General features: G+C 40.8%; 1 protein-coding gene across 1 annotated transcript in view; it reads right to left on the reverse strand.

The window, feature by feature from the left end:
* ROR1 (receptor tyrosine kinase like orphan receptor 1) overlaps positions 1–12037 on the reverse strand; it is a 404523-nt gene that overhangs the window by 280895 nt on the left and 111591 nt on the right. The gene's annotated exons all lie outside the window — the stretch shown is intronic.

Consider the following 12037-nt stretch of genomic DNA (forward strand, 5'->3'; position numbering starts at 1 on the left):
TTCCCTCATCTATAAACCAGGCATATTCATATCACCTTTGAAGAGCTGCCGCAAAACTCCTGTGAAGGCCCCGGGTAAAATGTACCGCACTCTATAAATGTGCAAATGCAGGAGGCACAGAGGGGGAAACATGTTAAAAGCACAGAAGGAAACAAAAGGCAAAGATTCCAGCGTGTGTGGATGGGGAGGCTGCCACTAACAGTGCTGGGTTTGTGGCCGGGGACTCTGCTAGGCATCTGAGTGCCACATACCCAGGCCTGTGTGTGCAGCTGCCATCAATCAAATCAGTGAAAAACTTCTGAATGTGGATCTTGTGGAGAAACTCAATGAGCCAGAAGCGAGAGAGGCTGATTAGAGAAGCAAAGTAAACACAGGATTCTCAGGCCCTCAGAGGCCACCGGGTCCACACCCCAGACCTGCACACAGCAGCCTGACCTAGGGAAAAGTGTGCTGGAAGGAGCTGGTCGCATGTGACTGAGCGTTGGCCCCTCCTGATGCTTCTCCGTGGGTGGCTGGGGTATTTTATGTACCGTTTCCATAGAGAAGCACAAACTTTCTGGGAGATTTATTAACTTCATTTCTCTACTAGAGAACAGGGAGATATTTTTGTCCTGTATTAGGGTGGGCAGATCATAAAGTCATAGAAGTTAGACAGAGGGACCAGGAAGGGCTGGAGCCAAAGTGCAAGACTGCTCTGGGAAGACTTCCCTGACATCCTGGCAAGGGAAATCCTTCCCTTTATGAGGACGAGCCCACAAAATTTACTTCTGAGGAACTTCCTGTGTTCTTTTTCTCTCTTCCCTGCCTCCCTTCCCTTCTCTCCCTCTCACTTTTTCTATCTCCCTCCTTTTCCCACTCACTCTAGCACCATCTCCCTCTCCTTCCTCTCTCATTCAGTCTCTCCTTCCTTCCTCCTTCCTTCCTTTTTTCTTTCTTTCTTTCTTTCCTCCTTTCTTTCTTTCTTTCCTTCTCTTCCTTCTCTCTGTCTTCTCTTCCTTTGTCTTTCTCTTTTTTCTCTTTTTCTTTTTTGAAACATTGTTGAATACCTACCATATTACTTACCAGTTCCCATATTTGGCATACTTTTATTATAGCAAATGGTGTCTTATTCTTCTATTCTTTCCTTTTTTAAAAATTCTTTCCACAAAAAAAAATTAGTCATCTATTATGGTGCCAGGTATCCAAAAGAAAAACTATTTTTTTGTTTTCATTCAGAAAACATTTACTGAACTGTCAGAATATTCCAAAAACTGTGAATAACTGAATAAGATATAGCCTTTGCCCCCAAGGAGCTCACAGATTGTGGAAGACCCACATGTGAACAGAAAATAAATGGCATTTGGTCTACAAGGCAGTGATAGCCAGTGGTCCAAAGATTCATGCAAGTATTTCAAAATGCAAACTTCCTACTGGGAAGTAGTCAGCAAGGCTTTACATGTCTTCCCCAATCCCACTCCAGTTGTCTAAGGGTGGTCAGGTAAGGAAGTAAGCTCTGGCCAAAAATATCCTTTTGTAACCCTCCACAATCTCCCTCTCTCCTGTGTGGTGATTGTCGTTAAGGTAACTACAGAAGCCATAGATTAAGGACCCCATCAACCTGGGTCCCTAAATGACTGTGTGGAGCAGAGTCACCTAATCCACTGAAAATTGGTCTTTACATGAGCAAGTAATAAAGTGTCATTGTATTAAGCCCCTGGGTTTTCAAGGATTATTGGTTATGACAGCTAGTATTAACTAATATAATTCATCTGAGAAATATTTGTTAATATTATGTTATATATCATATATTATATACTAGATACTGTTCTAGGGATAGATCAGTATCCTTAGAGCAAAAGAAACAAAGACCTATGCCCTCCTGGAGCTAAAATTCAATCGAGTACCTAGCACCATAGCAGGTGCTCAAAAAGTATTTATTGAAGGTAGAATTCCAAGATTCATTGAGCTCACATTTTAGAAAAAGAGTGCGGGTACTGAGGAACAAGTAAACCAAAAAACTGATTAAAAATAGTGAGTGACTTAGGGGCACCTGGGTGGCTCAGTCAGTCAGGCATCCAACTTTGGCTTAGGTCATGATCCCACAGTTTGTGAGTTCGAGCCCTGCATTGGGTTTCATGCTGACAGCATGGAGCCTGCTTAGGATTCTCTCTCTCTCTCTCTCTCTCTCTCTCCCTCTCTCTCTGCTCCTACCCCCCATCCTTCCCCCCTCTCAAAATAAATAAACTTAAAAAAAATAAAAATAAAAATAGTGAGTGACTTAAGCTAGAGTAAGAACACTTTCAGAATGTTGCCTGAGTTTCACCAAGCAGAAAAGCCTCTCTCCCCCTTTGCCCTGCCCTCTGCCCCCAAGCCCCAGATAAGGAGTTGTCTCATGGCAGGGACTGTCTCATTTGTGTGGATATCACCAGGACCTGCACAATGTCAAGCATTTCATAAGTGCTCAATAAATGTTGAATAAGACATGGTCTTATGCTTTAAGATTTTTATATGTTATGCATATCCTTTTATTTTATCAAAAGGTATTTGATATTTTTTTTATTTTTAAAATATTTTTTAACTAGTACAAAATCAATTTAAAATATTAAAACAACAGACTTTTCAGAAAGAGCAGCTCTACCCAGGGGATGAGTTACCAGCATCACAGATGGGTGCATGAAAGGGCCCAAGGGCAGTACCAATAGTGAGTTAATAGAAAGGCAAAATCCAGAGAGCTGAAGTAGCCAGGAAAATTTTACAGAAAATACCATTAATAATAACAGCTCACCTATTCATGACCCTGTATAGCTTACAAAGCATTCCCACACATATTACTTCATTTGACACGTTTAATAGCTCTCTGGGGTAGTTATTATTAACCTCAAAGAGATTAAGGGATTTGCCCAAGCTCAACAGCTAATAATTAATAGAGAGTCAGAATTCGAACTCTTGTCCTTTTATTCTGCATCTGGAATAAGGCTCCAAGGTAAGGTGGGAAAGTGCAAGGCATACTTCAGGGGCTTTGCAGAGGGCAGCCTCCCTGGAGCAGAGGGTTAAATGTGTTCACATACCACTCAACATTTCCAGAGACTGGCTCACCTCTACTTGTGGGAGAGGTTGCACTCAGGCCCTCTCATAAAGGACTGAGAGGCCACATAAAGGACTGAGAGGACACATAAAGTGCCAGTCAGTTCTGGTAATTCACCAACATCACCATCTTTTCCTGATCACATTATTAGGAAACAGGATCCACCACCCTGTTCAGATGAGGAAAGAACACAGAAGTTCAACAAGTCAGTTTAAAATGAAGGGGAAGGGGGAGGAAGCATTCTTTAGTGTCTACCAAGTGTTAAAGAAAATTTTCAGAGTGAAGAAGGAAACTAGTATGCAATGGGGGTTCAGATAGCATGAAGTTCAAGTTACTGAACATAAAATTATACAACACTGGAAGATTTTTGCTCATATTTCCAGAAATGCCACCACAATCCAAGCAAAGCCCTGGTGATCCATGTGCCAAAGAACTCATGTAAAAATTCCACCTGCTATCAAAGCAATTTCACATGTGTTGTTTATTTGTATATTTCTTTTAACAATATGGTAGATGTTATTGACTGAATGTGACATAATATGAAGCCTGTTTAATAATGGGATTGACTGCTTTGGTTAAAGAGATAGCACATTGTGAGTAAAGAATTCAAGAATTAAATCTATCTAGGATGCTGTAGATGGAAGCATGCATCATGTAGGAGCTGGATATCATGACCTCTCAATCCATCTAGTGACCCAGTGATGACCTGCACTGAACAGAGACCATCCAGAACCCTGAAGAGTTATAGGTCTAATCTATGGTGCCATCTCTAAGACATATCTGGGTATTAGGCATGTCTAAGTGTAAAACGCACCCAGTATCAAAGAAATTTTAAAGGATTAAATACAAAGGAAAACATAGTATATCTAGAAACAAGATGGAAAAAGTTCTAAAATTTTTCCAACAATATTCAAAAGAACAAGTTTATTTAATAGCTGATGAAGTGCTCAGGACCAGTGATTTCAACTCTCTGAGCCTTGGACCCCTTATGGCAAAATAAGAGAGAGAAGACACTGACAGAGCACCTCAAAGTTCTCTATCAGCCCAAAAGTCTGTGAGTCAGTGACTTCCAGAAGAGGCTAATGGTGTACTGGCTGCCTAATCAAGATGAGTGGTCTGCCTATCAATTCTTGGTCATCACCCTTTCTATCTGGGAGACTCCATGTGCCAGGATCTCAGGCTGACTCCATCCTGCCTCAACTTCAAACTCCAACTTGGTAAACACAGCTGGGCCTCCTTCTCAGTCCTAACCATCTTTTTAAGGAGACCTAGATACAGGGCTTATTCTCCTGAGCGGGTGATGGGTGTTAGCCTTTACCCAAAGTTTCTAGTGCAGAAATGCAGCTAACTTTACAAGATGATATCCCACTACTGAACCAAAGACAATAAAGAAAAGTGTGGGTAGCTCTTATTTGTATTTCTAAATCTGAGTAATAGGCCTGTGTTCAAAGAAGAACGTGAACATATTACAAGAATGCAACACTCTTGTTAACTCTGTCCAAGGATCTTCATCAGCCAACTACCATGCTACTGGTTGCCATCTCTACCTTCAGGGATTACAACATCTCATCTAAAATGCTTTATGACTTCCCCCCAACCCTGGTCAAATCATATATTTACATAAAATACAATCATGCCATGAGTCTTTCCAGTGTTATGTGTCCTTTTATAAAAGGTTTTCAAAGCTGGCTTAAATAATTACAGGACCTAAAAGCTCCTGTAATTCATGTCCAAGAATTTTCCGGACCAAGGAAAAATAAGTACTGCAGGATTTCCCACACTCCTGTCAAAGATTTGAAGGACCTTAGTCAACTTGGCAAAGTAAAGAAAATACATTTAAGATATAATGGCTCTTGCCAGAAAAAGGGTTTTGACCTTCTGGCCAAGCAGATTCCAACCTAATGGCCAACTCAAATGAAATCCAGCTTTTATTCTACAATTTGTAGGATATCTGTAACTACCATTTCCATCTTTTCCACTTTGCCAACTCATAATCCATTGCCCTGAAGGAAGGATTATGCAGAGGGCAGTGGTTTCTGTATATAAACAATGAAGAATCAGATCCTCTTTGCTCCTCCTTACTTTTTTTTTTTAACCCACCTAGCCCAGAAATCTCCCCTGTGCTATAGAAACCCAATCCTGCGTATTATAGGAATAAACATCAAGTTCACAAAAATCAATTGCACTAATGTAAAATGTGTATGATGTGTGAAGGGGGTGGAAGGTTTATATGTATATGAAGGAAGGAAGGAAGGAAGGAAGGAAGGAAGGAAGGAAGGAAGGAAGAAGGAAGGAAGGAAGGAAGGAAGGAAGGAAGGAAGGAAGGAAGGAGAGGGGTGACTGCAGAGAGCAACACAATGACATTTACTGTCACCATCAAATTGCTTTCTCTTATATTATAAACTTTTAGAACACATCAGTTGACCTAGTTGGGATAGCACCACACAAAGATTACCAATACTTTTGATGTCATTAATTGAATGAAAAGATTGCTATTTCCCTTATATCCCAGAAACACTGAAGCCTATAAATCTAGCAAAGACCAGGGGGAAAAAGTCTATATTCTGTCAGTGAAAAACAATGAAACCCACAAAACCCAAAAACCCTTGTCTAGACATCATAGAGATACATTTGAAATAAAATTGTCAAAAATCGGCCTCTCTTCTACTCATCTGTTATATAAGCAATCACAGACAAGTGAGTAATTATCTTCAAGGATAAATTTAACACATCTTGTTTTCCCCTCTCTCAGCCCCACCCTTATGTGTGCACTTCCAGGAGTTAGATTTCACCATCCCTCTTGCTCCTCTCCCCATATCAGGGAAGCAGAACTTGAGAAATAAGGACCAGAGCTGGGAACTCTGACAGCAAGCCTCTGACATCACTTTGGTAGCAGGAAGTACCGCAGAAGTCTGAGGTTTCACGCCTCACTGCCCTCTCAACACAAAATCCTCCCAGTGACACTGTGCCCAGAAGATGTTTACTGCCTAAACGCACAGTCAGTCGCGCCTCAAAGAAACACTCTTCCCACTACACACTGTGTCCACCACTGTTGGGGCAGGGAACCCCTACACTCTGTGGCTGACGCCATAAAAATGAATCCATCTTAAAATACACTGTGCTGCTTTTTGCTTTCTTCTGCCAGTTGGTCCTTGGCAAAGGTTCCTAATGAACCCAAACACATCCAGTTTCATAGCACCTGGGGTGGAGGGGCGAAGGGAGGGAGGGATTGTACCTTTGGGAAACCAAACTTGCCACAAAGCTATTCTTTGTGACTGCAGCTGCTGGTCTCTCCTGCCATGCCCCCAGCCACCCCCATCACCCTTCCTGGTTCTGTTTCTAGGAATCACAGGCTGCGTAGCTGGGAGGGCTTCAAGTCCTACTCTCTCCATTGTGCCGATGAGAAAACAAACGTTTAGAGAAGTCTGGCAACATGTCCAAGTTCATGGGACTCATGAGCCAGGCCAAGCCCAGGACTGCTGGTTCTAGTCCAGTATAGACTTGCAGAAGCATGGCTTTTACAGTAAGAAGAATGCTGGGTTTCAGTCCAGGATTTGTTGCTCGCTAGTTGGTGACCTTGGGGAGAAAACATTCACCTATCTCTGCCTTCTCAGGCTTTCCTGCCTACAAAATAGATAACAAACACTGGTATAGCTCACCAAGTACGTGCTCAACTCAGAGTGCTTACAGGAATGTAAAATGTTACAGCTTTTGGTACAAATCATTTCTTCATAAACCACACCATCTTGACTTCATTTGTTTAAAGATCCATTAGGCCTCTGGGTCAATGGATTCTTACTCATCTTTCCAGGCTCAATTTGCCGTCATCCCCTCCAGAGCATCCCCTGCCCTCGCAGATACAGTGAGGGGCACAGGTGCCCCTGTATGCATCTATCCTGCCCTACATTATGATGACCTTTTGTGACTTTTCCCCCATTTTACTTTAAGAGTCTCAAGAAAATGGACTATGTTTTAATCATCTTTGCATTTTTAGCACCTAGCACAATTCTTGCCCTGTGAGAAGTGAATTTTATCATTTTAAAAATAATAAAAAGAACAAAAATCACTAAGGTGCAAGGTGACTCAAGACAAACTGAAGGTGACACACCTTCCTTTGACTCACACACGCTGAATTTCCTAAGCAAACACTCACATCTACAAGTCTTCCTATGAAGTGTCTCTGCAGGTAACCCACTTCATCAGCTCTAAATACTTCCAACAAAGGACTCAACTACCACTCTCCAGTTACTGGACTAGTAATAATCTTTCCAAAGTATTTTCACATATATCACTCTCTGACAGTTTCTGGGATGTTTCTAACTCACCACACACACACACACACACACACACACACACACACACACACAAGATTTTTATTTTGCTATTTTAACAGAGCCTTTATTTTGAAAAATGATAAAAATCTTCATGTTATAAAATGAGCACAGGAGAAGTTCTTACTAAACTGGAGTTTATAACTGCTGCAAATCTGAAGAACATTGAGAGAATCCAATGGTGGATTAAGAGAAGCATTTGGTGGGTTTGATTCACAGGAAGCAGTGTGACATAACATGTTCCCACATCTGACTCATGGTGGGCCCATATAATGTGTCCTAGAGGTGTCTTTCTCCAAGAGTCACAATGAACCCTAAGCAGAAAACAGAGTTTTCAACTATTAGTCATGGTGATGAGAATAATAGTAAAAGCTGCCATCTTTTGAGCTTTTTACTGTACACTGCTCTTTTGGAGCAAGTGATAAAGCATTTGTATTTGGAATAGTCCTAAAGAAAGACAGCATTCTGGTTGCTCAAACTGTGCAACATAGAGAGAGAGAGACATCAATTAGAAGCCAGACAGCTTGTTCCCAAATTGGCCATGCTATCTCTCAATTTGTGTCTTTGTGAATGATTCCCTCTGCCTGGAATTGCTGTACCCCCATCCTGACCCTCCAATTTCCCTTCCTGGCTTCTTTTAGCAAACCACTCCTCATTTCCTATGGGAAATCTTTCAGCACCTCCTATCTGGAATAAAGTACTCTTTCCCCTATGATTTATAATAAATCAAAAATTGCCTTGGGTTATAGCCATTGTTCTCTGTGTTAGAATCTCCCTTTGGACTGGGGGCTTTCTGAGGGTAGGAAATTCATCTTTTTTCATCTTTTTATTCCCAGTATCTACTATGGAATTTTATACCTATTACTTCTAGCACAGAGTATGTATAAAATAAATGTTAAGTGAATAAATGAGTGGAATAAACAAAGAGTTCCCTTAACATAAGTAGGACAAATTAGCAAATAAATAATAAAATGGAGGAATTGGTAAACAGGACAAGGAAGGTGACATTTTTCTATTTCTGTAAAATATTCCAAGATCTCAAAAAAAAAAAAAGAGCTTGAGAAGTATGTGTAACTTTTATTATTTGCTTGGTATGGACATTAAAAAGTAGATAAATGTTTACCTTTTTAATGGGCCAGCTAGGGACCACGTAATCTCCCTGAGTTCTTTCCCTAAAATGAAATTTCCTTAAGTAGGTCATGACAGGGAGATTTATCTCAGTGGTCAAGTCCTCTTGCAGTAGAAGCAACTGTAAAAATGTCCTTTTCTGGATGTGGTAAGCCAAGGTGGCTTGGGATGGTCTGGGAAAACACCATCGACACACCAACTCACTAAAATCTTAAACATGACCAGACTTGCATATGGTTTATTAGTGTCCTCCATGGATCTCAAAATAATTTAAAATGGGATTTAATATCACACTTACCCTGGAAGACAAAAGCAAAATCGCTCTCTCAAGGCAGCTTCATTCATACACAATGAGAAATATGACAGGTATACTCCAATATCTGAACATCTATTTAAAAATCAATTATAAACCAAGAGAGTGCTACAGAAAGATATAAGCAGAAGTCTTTTAAATATTGAACTCCCATCATACATTTTAAATAAAATTGAATTTTCAAATCTTTGGTTTATGCCAAGCCCTTCAGGGACATAGTGACTATAAAGGCAGGTATCTATGAGCAAACAGCAATCTGAGGCACCCTCGGGAACACGCTAGGGCACTCAAGGCCAGGTCTACATGTGCTTTGTTCTTTTTTTGTTTGTTTGTTTGTTTTTGGACTTTCCTGCACTGGGCCTCCTGGAAAGCAGACAGGCAATACAATCAACCGGATCAGTATTCAAATTCCAGCTTACTCACTTCCTAGATACCTAACTTGGGAATTCATTGAATCTCTCTTAGCATCCATTTCTCATCAGTAAAATGGAGTTAATAATGCCTTGGAGGTAGCCAGCCTCCAAGATGGCCCCAATGATTCCCATCTCATGATTTTCATACCCTTGTATAGTCCCCTCCCACCTTTTACCATTTTACTAGAGTCTATGATCTATGTCATACAACAGAAGTGATCACTTCTGAAAGAGGTTATAAAAGACTGGGACTTCCATCCTGGGTGTTTTCTCTCATTGCTCACACTGGGGGAAGCCATGTTGTGAGCCACCATATGCAGATGCCCATGTGTTATTGCGTGAACCTGGAAGCAGAACTGCCAGGCCAGTCAAGCCTTCAGGGGCTGCAGACTCAGCCAACAGCTTGATGGTGATCTCATGAACCACTAAGCTAAACCGCTCACAGATTCCCGATCCTCAGAATCTGTGTGAGATAATAAAATTCTATTGCTTCAACTGCTAAATTTTGGGGTTATTTGTTATGCAACACTAGATAACTAATACAATGCCTGTTGGGAAGAGTTACATTGAGGATCAGCAATAATATGTCAGATGCTGAGTACATGTTTGGCACATATTAGGCACTCAAATGGAGCTATGAAAATTGAAACTGTATTATTAATAATTACATTATCGACCAATTATTGTTTTATTATTAACAATGCTGTATGATAAAATAACAAGTATAATTTTATGAGAGATTCATCATGATGCTTTTCCATGGAAAAGAAACTAGCAGAAGGGTCATCAATCCTAATGACAATTTTTTTTTATATTTCCTATTGTTAGCTCAAGGCTTAATCTTTGCACTGACAGTTCTAATTTGCAGATACACATTGGTGTCAAGCATTCTGAGGAGCTGTAGAACATTTAAAAGGTAATAGGGGAAAAAAGGGAAGATTATATTCTCTGAACAACAGATACTACCTTTAAAATAATAATGCCCTCTGTTTGGCTCTTACATCAGTTAATGAGAGTCCTTCATGCATAAATCCACTCTGGGTTTAAAGCCCTGGACAGAAGCTCCTGACTTTGATTCATGACTGACCGCTCTATCGCCTTAAGCAAATTACTTCACCTCTTCGAGCTTCAGTTTTGCCATGTGTAAAATAGGAAAAAACAGTACTTCTCTTGTTGTTTTGAGGATTAAAGAAATAATGAAGTACAGTTAGAAGAGTAATTGGCACATAGTGAGTGGTCAGTAATTGTGTGCTATTTTTCTTTCCATTTTCTGCTATGTGGCAGGAATCATTAACATTATACTCATCAAGGCCCAGTATGTCAAAGGATTTGCTCAAGGTAAGGAGAAAAGAACTCTAGCCTTCTGTTTTTTGAAGGTATAGTCTTGAATAAAATGTAGCCTTTCTTGGATTTACAGAGATTTCAGGGAATATATATTTTTAAAAATGGTGCTGTTTATAGTCTATGGTGATAGACATCAGAAAGTAATTTCCTGGGTTGGGTGGAGGGAGTGAGGATGGGAGGTAGGGTTGGCTGGGAAAAGGGGCACAAGGGAACTTTCTGGAATGATGAAAACATTCTGTAACTAGCTTTAGGTAGTGGTTTCACAAGTGGTCACAATTGTTAAAACAGATGGAACTGAACACTTAAAACCTGTCTACATTAATTATACCTCAATAAAAATGATGAAAAATAAAGACAAAAACAAAAAAAATAATATATTACCTTATATATTCAAAGCTTTGGTCCCCTGTCATGACCTCAAGCCCACTCTCTTCTTCTTCCTTCCATATATTCTTCATGAAAGTAAAGATAGCAACTCAGAGTGGACAGGCATAGCATGCCACCCTCAACTCTCCCAAAATCGCTAAATCAAACAGGAAACAATGAGGCGAAGGAAAGTGAGCTCCTCAGTGGGCCCTCAGACAACCTCCCCTCTCTCCCTCAGAGGTGGTCTTGTGCCCACTCTCTAGGGACATGCTCTGAACCACCCACCTGGGCCATTGCCTGACCTGCTCAGGTAGAGACAGAGGCCTCAGTCTCCTAGACTGCCAATCTAGCCTTTCAAACAAACAGGAAATTCATTTGGGAGGAGGAGGGAGTGTGGAAGGGTCATGATCCTTCCATCCTTCTTTAAACAGAGTAGAAAAACATCATATACCCAGGTAACTGTAATAATTCAAAGTTGCTCAAACTTCAACTCCGGCTCCCATCCCACCTGCTTGGTGGTAATGCAGCAGGGCTTAGGGGTAGCTCAGAATTCCACATTTCAGCTGGATCTGTGCTAGTGTGGAGGTGAGTGGTTGAGTTTGGTGGGCAGGGGGTGGAGGGGGTGGGTGGTCCTTCTACTTTTTAAAATTAAAAAAAAAAAAATCTTTTGGGAGAAGTCCTTTGGAGAACTCTAGAAGGAAAACCTTTCCCTTCCCTAAATCTAAGAGAAAATGGTACAGCAGCTGGCCATGAACAATATGCAGGAGAAGACTCAGAGACCTCTGTACCCTCTGGGTTCTAGTGTGCCATGTGTGGATGTTCGGTTTAGTCACCAGCTACATGACTCATTCTTGCCAAATGCTTGCCTCAGCAGAATTACAAATTACCATGTGTCTTATACCTTCCCAGATTCTTACCAACAGGTGAAAACAATGTGTGTAAAATCCATAATGCCATGTCCCAAGAACTAGAATGTTGGAGCTAGCAGGAACCTCAGAAACCATTCACCTCAACCAACTCAATTTCCAAAAGAAAGTGTATCTATCCCATAAAGAGATATGCTTTCTAACCCACAGGA

This window comes from Panthera onca, chromosome C1, assembly GCF_046562875.1.
Source record: "Panthera onca isolate mPanOnc1 chromosome C1, mPanOnc1 haplotype 2, whole genome shotgun sequence".
In the NCBI taxonomy this organism is placed as follows: domain Eukaryota; kingdom Metazoa; phylum Chordata; class Mammalia; order Carnivora; family Felidae; genus Panthera; species Panthera onca.